Below are 7,618 nucleotides of genomic sequence, written 5' to 3' on the forward strand. Positions count from 1 at the left end.
ATTGTCTGATCGCACATCCAGGAGCGGACAAATAAATCCCCCCCATTGTTATGAGGCTTCCTCCCTCAAAGAAATGTGCTTTCATTTTCTTGGCAAGAAGACGTCGCTGATCTGAGTCCGGCTTGGAAACATTGAGTTATGGCACCCCTGGGGACCACTTCCCGAAGGCTGCGCACTGGATGCTCCCTCTACGGGCCATTTGCCTGGTGTCTACGTGCCCGGAGTCCAAAGCATTGTGGGGTCACTTCACGTCAGACACGGCTGAGGAAGGGCCTGGTGGTGGGGGAGTGGGGCAGAGCCATGGATTGAGGGGACACAGGAGTCCTGTCTCCTAGCCCCATTGTCGTTCCCACCCACTCCTACTGGAGAATACAGGAATCCTGGCTCCTAGTTTTTCCATCCTCCTGACAGTGAACCAGCACTGCCTGGGTTGGGACCCCCCCCCAATTCTATCAGGCTGTTTACTAGCTTTTTAGGCTAGCCTTCCCCTCTGTTCTTATTAAGGGTTCCCATAGCACTCATGGACAAATAGTGCTGGCACTTTAATTATATCTCAGTTAGGCCCATTTCACAGACAGAAAACTGAGGCTGAATGTTCACTGACAAAATCTAACCAGTCAGTGCAAGTGTGACCATCTGTTTCAGAGGGGGATTTGAACTCAGAGCCCACCCCACCCCATATCCAAGGCCAGTAGCTGGTCAAGCCACTAGCCCTCATGCATTTGCCTGCAGCCTTAGGGATTCTGTCTGCCAGCTGCCTTCTGAATAGACATATTTTCCTCTGATGTTACCTTCCTTAGAGAACCCAGGAGTTCTGGATCCACTCCGTCCCTGCTGTCATCCACATTTAAAGCACATGGATTTCCCCACAGATTCCTGGGAACTGTAGTTTACCCCTCACAGAGCTACAATTCCCAGTATCTTTAACAAACGGCAGGTCCCAGGATTCTTTAAAGGAAGCCATGTGCTTTAAATTTATGTGCCATCCAGAGGACCCAGGCGTCCTGACTGCTCGCATCTTCACAAAAGACTATCCCTCCCCTGAGGAACTCAGGAGTTCTGCCTCACAGCCTTTTTTGACCAAATTTGGCTTGCCATTCCCCTCATTCCCCCAGTGGAACTCTTGTGTTTTTAAACAGCTACACAACAGGCAGGTATTAAAGAGGTGCAGCTTCCTCAACCACTGCCTCTCTGTGCCAAGTAAAAGCTGTATTGGTTGATTTTCTGCCTGCAGCACAGCCATCCCAGGCACAGGAACCCCTGCAAGAAAGAGTTTTTATTTTCCTTGCAAAGGAGCCCAGGTATTCTGGTTCCCAGCATGTTGTGTTCTCTAACCGAATTAAATCAATTTCTCTTGCAGAGAACCCAGGAGTCCTGAACCCTCCTCTTTCCCAGGTTGTGAATGGGACCCAGGAGTCCTGACAGCCCCTTCCCCCACCTAGCCTCTGCTGCTCATCTGTTGCCTTTCCTACTGGGGCTGGCTGGTGCTGCTGGGCCCCAGCCAAAGCTCTCAGTGGCTCCCAGCAGCTCATACGTGCTGGCCTGCACACGCGGAAGCCTTGATCTGCCGACACGGCAGCCGGCTCCATCGATCCTGGCCCCGTCTCCAAACAGGGGATGAGGCCTTGCGGCGCCAGCAACAGTGACAGATCAACCAGGCCAGGCGGAAAGGGGGACCTTTGACCTTTGGCCGTCAGCTGTCCCATATGAGTCTCTTGAGGCCTATCATAAAGGGGAGCGGGGCTGAGTGGTTACAGCAGGAGGGGGTCCCCCTGCCAACATCTTGGGCCCCTCTAGTTTCTGTTGCCAACTCCCATCTGCTTCCTGATGACCTACGGGGGGGTTTAATTCGGTTTTTCTCAATTTAGAAGGAGGCTGTAAAAGCAAGTCGCCTTCACTATGTTCCTGTGATGGGAGTGCCTGCCACTTTTGGCCCCATTTTTACAGATCAGATGGAGAAAGGGCAGCTGTGGCAGTGGCCGTGAGGTGGATTGAAGAAGAGGCAGAATTTGAATCCAGACCTCCCAATGAACAGAACACCCTCACCAAGAGATTCTGGACTCCCCTCTCCCATTTCCACAACATTATCCCACCCCTCCTGCCCCGGCGCCATGTCAAGGGTTTGGTGGTTGCCACACAATGCCCGTCCTGCGCTTCTAAGGAGTCTTGCATTTCAGTCTGGCAGCACAGGTCCTTTGGAACTCCCTGCCTATTGACATTAGGCAGACACCATCACTCCACTCTTTGAGATGCCTGCTGAAATCCTTTCTTTTCAGTGGGCTTATCCAGAGCTGTGATTTGGTTACATCTGCTCTTAAATGTGTTTTAGGTGTTCTGTTGTTGTTAGGTGTTTTTAAACAGTTTTTAAATGCAGTGGAGTCTGGTGCCTCTGATGTCAGTGGTACAGTGGAATCCACTCCGGGTTTTAGTCCAAACTTTCAAAGAGCTCTTCAAGGTGCTGAAAGTTTGGACTAAAACCCAGAGCGGATTCCACTGCCCCACTGACATGGAGCCTACCAGCCTCCACTGTTTAAATGTTTTAAATATGTTTTAATCTTATTTTTAATTTGTTGTTGTTGTTCACAGAAGTGTTTGCTGCCATGGGCTCCTTGGGGAGGAAGAGGAGGGATGTATAAATTTAATAAAAAATAAAACAGATAATCCTGCCTTTCCACTTCCTCCTTGCCTGGTTCACTGCTATCAGTCCTATTGCATGAAAACATCTTTCTCCAGCTTCTGTTCCTCAAGCCACTTCCAGGAATGCACTGTTAACCTACGGAACTCTCCTCCACAGGACAAACCACATTGGCCACTTGCATAAATGGTCTTGGAAAAGTACTATAGAGAAAGGGGCAGTGAGTCAATCAAATAATAGCCGTGAGAGCTAGCATCACAGCCTGCCTTTGGGAATTGAAAGTCTCATGACGCTTTGGTCGTGGGAATCAACCTGGCTAATCCTAAGATCTGGCTTTTCACCCCAGGGCTGGATCCCAAGTGAGCAGAGCAGCCCTGCATAGATACATGTGGACAGGGATAAAGCCCTACCCTGTAAACCAGGTGGATGGGAGCCATGGGAGGGGGGGCGGGAGGAAGACTGGCCAGCTGGGATTCTCCTTTTAATTCACATATTCAATGAACAAAGTGGGGGAAGGCCACCCCTAGGATGATATTTGAAGTGTTACATCGCCAGTTTTATGACTTCTGAGAAAAGCTTCATGAACTCTAGGAAAATTGGAAGATGGGTTACCAAGCGTCAGGGATAACCTGGATCTGGGAAATCAACCCACAGAATTCCAGAATGGCAGGGGCTGCGGGAGGGTGGGTGGAATCCAGGCCTTCATCTGCGCTCCTGCTGGGAGGAAGGGCGAGATATAAATCAAATAATAAATAAGTAAATAAAATCCAGCAGGCTTTGATGGTGCTCCATCGCAGAGCACAGCTCTAGTCTAGGTGCAGTAATAGCCAAAGGTTTCTAAGCATGTACAGAGTGCCTTTCCCTTATCACTAAGCAACCACTGCCTCCCACAAACATTTGGGAATGATTTATATTGCGGTTGGTTTTAAATGGCTCTTTTCAGCTCTTTAAAATAATTTTACATGAGTATGACACTGACTTAATGCTAACTTATTAATCTTACATGAGTACAATGCTGACTGTATGTTATTTTCATGCATGAATATATTTATTTTTATGCCCACTTTCCCCTAATACATGCATTTTTGTAAACCATGTTTGGTTGGAGAACTACATCACAGAATTTGGATATGTGCAAATTTTGAAGGATGGCTGTTTTAATTTGACTGTATTTTATTGGAATCGTGTCTCATTCTTTTTATATCAGATGCCTTGAGAGGGTTTTGCTGTAAATAAATAAAACTAATATTTTATTTAAAATCTCCTTTTGCCTCTAATAAAGAGACAGATTCTAGACAGGCGTAAGTCACCAGAGGCTTCTCCTGTGGCGAAGGCGCGGAGGATGCAACATGAGAAGGGCCTTCTCCGTGGTGGTTTCTCCTTTGTGGAATGCTCTCCCACCTGGCACCATCACTACTTGTTTTTAGGCGCCAGTCAAAAACATTCTGGTTCTCTTTAGGACCTTAATGTGCTGTTCATTTTTTTTTTAGTGGGGTGGGGTTGAGCTGGATATTATTTTTTATAAATATTATCGGTGAGCATTTTAGGTTGTTTTTACTCTTGTTTTTACACTAGTTTTTAATGTTTGTTTCTTTGAAAGTGAACTCCTCCTCCTTCTACTGATTCAGACCCTCAGTCCATTTCTTCTGAATGAGGCTGGGGGCTCTCCAGGGTCCCTGGAAAGGGGCCATTTTCACCCTCCCCCTCCTTTCAGCTGGAGTCTTCAACCTGGAACCTTAAGAACATAAGAAGAGCCTGCTGGATCAGGCCAGTGGCCCATCTAGTCCAGCATCCTTTTCTCACAGTGGCCATCCAGGTGCCTGGGGGAAGCCCGCAAGCAGGACCCGAGTGCAAGAACACTCTCCCCTCCTGAGGCTTCCGGCAACTGGCTTTCACAAGCATGCTGCCTCTGACTAGGGTGCATGAAAATTGGGGGCTCTACCACTGAGCTCCAACCCCTCCCTCATTAGGAACAGTATTCTCATCATAGCCCACAAACCTCCAAAATTTTCCATCTCTGGGACAGAGTGGAAAGGCCACCATTTCTCATTCCAGATCCTGCCTACCTGCAAGCAGCCTGGTCTCCCCTAAGGATGGAAGGATCGGTCCATTTTGGATATCTCTGCTTCTCATATTTCCATTCTGAAATTCATTTCTTCACATTTGTGCAGCAATTTGCATTAAAAAATTTCATGAATATTCTTCAGACTTTTAATGTGAATTTCTTCTAATAAACAGAGTTTCGTGTGGCATTTTGACTAACGTACACAGTTCTGCAAGAGTCTTCCCTAATATAATGCATTTCTGTATGTTATTTTCATGCATATATTTATTTTTATGCCCACTTTCCCCTAATACATGCATTTTTGTAAATAATGTTTGGTTGGAGAACTACATCACAGAATTTGGATATGTGCAAATTTTGAAGGACGGCTGTGGTTTTGTTTATCAGATTGTTTTGGAAAGTGTGGATTTGATGGATTTGCTTTCAAATGTGAACTGAATTGAATTTCTCCCCCAGGCCTCTTTACCACTAGGGTTATCCTCAGTTGACAGGTGTGTGCGCGTGTGTGGTGTACACCATGGTTCCTCCTTGGAGGATCGGTGGTATATAAATGTAATAAATAATAAAATTAGGTATAGCTACATGGTCAAATGGTCAGGGTGATAGGAGCAGTACTCCAGCAACATCTGTTGGCTGTGCCAGGTGTAAAGAGGAAAGGTGTAAAATGGAGTTAGATGGCAATGAATTGCAAAAGGTGCAGCCTGTGACAATTTGAGTCAAGCTTATATGTGTGCAAGACAAGCAAGAGCAGAACTTGGTGAAGATTAAACAAACGTCTTCACATCACTAAGTAAAGTATGATCTGTTAAAGGGACAGGGAAGCCATAATCTCTCTTCTGAATCAAATTTCATTCTTTGGGCAAGAATTTCTCTCCCCACCCTTTGTGCTGGGGGCCAGATTGCTCCTGCCCCCAATTCCTGCCCCCTTCTGACTCACCAGAGACCCTCATTCACTTCTTGCTGGGCAGCACAACCCCAGCTGCTAGACCCCATTTTGTTTGGGGCCAGAGTTGTCTTAACTGAGAGGTTCCCCACTAAATCAAGGGGGGGGAGCAGGCATTCACCCGAGATGTGACCTTTTCTTGGCCCTTGTGTTTCCAGGGGGTTAACTCTGCCTTCCCCATCCTGGTGCACCCCAGGTGTTTTGCACTACAATTCCCATCAGCCTCAGCATCATACCGCTGGGCTAGCTGGGACTGGGGTGAATTGTAGTCCAAAATCTGTTGGCAGGTTGGGGAAGACAGAATTAAAGGCTCAAACGTAGGCATTCAGCCCAGTGGCCGTTTTCCTGTTCAGGGATCTGCCCAGAATGCTACGGAACTGGCTTCACTTCTGTCCTTGAAATTCCCTTCCTCAAATCTTCCCTTATCTTGAGAAAACACAACGAAGAGCCCAAACCAAGCAAAATGACACCACTGCAAATAAGGCATAGCTGGGGATTCAGGGAATGTGACTCCAAAAGCAACACCTGACCTTAACTGATATAACCCCCAAAAACGTAAGATTTAGGCTGCATTTAAGATTCATGGCGCAGGAACATCTGGTAACTTTTTCGCTTAATTTAAAAGGCTCATATTGGGCCTGCTTCAATTGGTGCAACATCCTGTAGCCTTTTGACTTTCGCAGAACTCTGTCAAAATTGCCCCTGAACGAACAGTTCTGTGGAACTCGAAGGTTCAAGCCTATCTTGGTTCAATATATAGTTTTGCTGCAATAAAGCTAGGGTCTCCGTTGCCTCTTTTAAGGACACAGCACTTTGACACCCCGAGCAACCCCCTCTCCGGAACTGTCAGATGCAAGGAGAGATTAATATGTTTCTCTTGGCTTTATAAGCAGGGTATGGGTGGAAGGGAGTGAAGAGTTAAAAGAGGGTGGGCTTATCATCCCAAGGGGGCGTGCCTCCTCTTTGGCCACACCTTCCTGGATGCCACAAAGTCTGAGAGCCTGGCCTCCCGTTCCTCCTTATCTCTTCCGGCTTGTTGTGCAATACAAACAGCTCCTCTGACCCCGGAGGCCTCCCGAGGGCAGCGCTAGGGGGCGCCCAGCTTCGTCAGCCTTGTCCGAGGCGCCGCTTGCCCTTGGCACATAGCCAGGCCTTGCATCAGATGGGGCTTGCCTCCCACCACCCCCGCTCTGGCGTCCGAACTGCAAAGCGGACGACGACGTTTCCACACCAAGCTCCCGATGCGGAGCAAAACTGGTTTTTAAAAACTACAATTTAAAAAGAATAAACGATGCATCCCTTAATGCTTCCTGTTTCGCACCCACTACGCTCTAGGCCGGGTGGCAGCAGCACAGGAGAGCCTCAGAGGCCACTTTTGGCTGCTAGGTGTGAATATGCCCAGAACCAGCTGTCCCCAACCTGGTGCCATCCAGATGTTGTTGGACTCCAGCTCCCATCAGCACTGTCACCCTGCCTGGGGGCTGATGGGAGTTGTAGTCCAACATCTGGAAGGCACCAGGTTGGGGACGGCTACCTTCAACTAGGCTGGGTGATTGACTCAAGAATGGCGGCTCCTTTGCAGAGGCCACTTTGGCACCCAAATGGTCCGAAAGACCTTCCACTGTTGGCATGGAAATGGGAGCAATGGATCCATTGGGTCAGTGGACGAAGCCGGGACCTCCAACTCCTTTCGAGGCATTGGGGAGGGGGCACCGGGGATCAACTGGGGGAATCTGCAACCGGTGGACAGCTGGAGGGAAGCTGGGGGGCCTTCGGTCTCTTTAATGGTGGTACAGAAAAAGATGTGATGGGCCAGATCCCTTCTTTGGCACAAAGACACGAGGGTCTCTGCCCACCCAGAGAGAGAAGGAGAAAGGTTTTTTTTAAAAAAAACATTGGAAGTTGCTCAGAGTAAGAGTGGCTGCTAAGCTGGAAAAGGCTGGAGAATAAGGCTCTGGATGGCTACTAGCCACAA

The sequence above is a fragment of the Rhineura floridana genome, chromosome 11 (assembly GCF_030035675.1).
Source record: "Rhineura floridana isolate rRhiFlo1 chromosome 11, rRhiFlo1.hap2, whole genome shotgun sequence".
In the NCBI taxonomy this organism is placed as follows: Eukaryota; Metazoa; Chordata; class Lepidosauria; order Squamata; family Rhineuridae; genus Rhineura; species Rhineura floridana.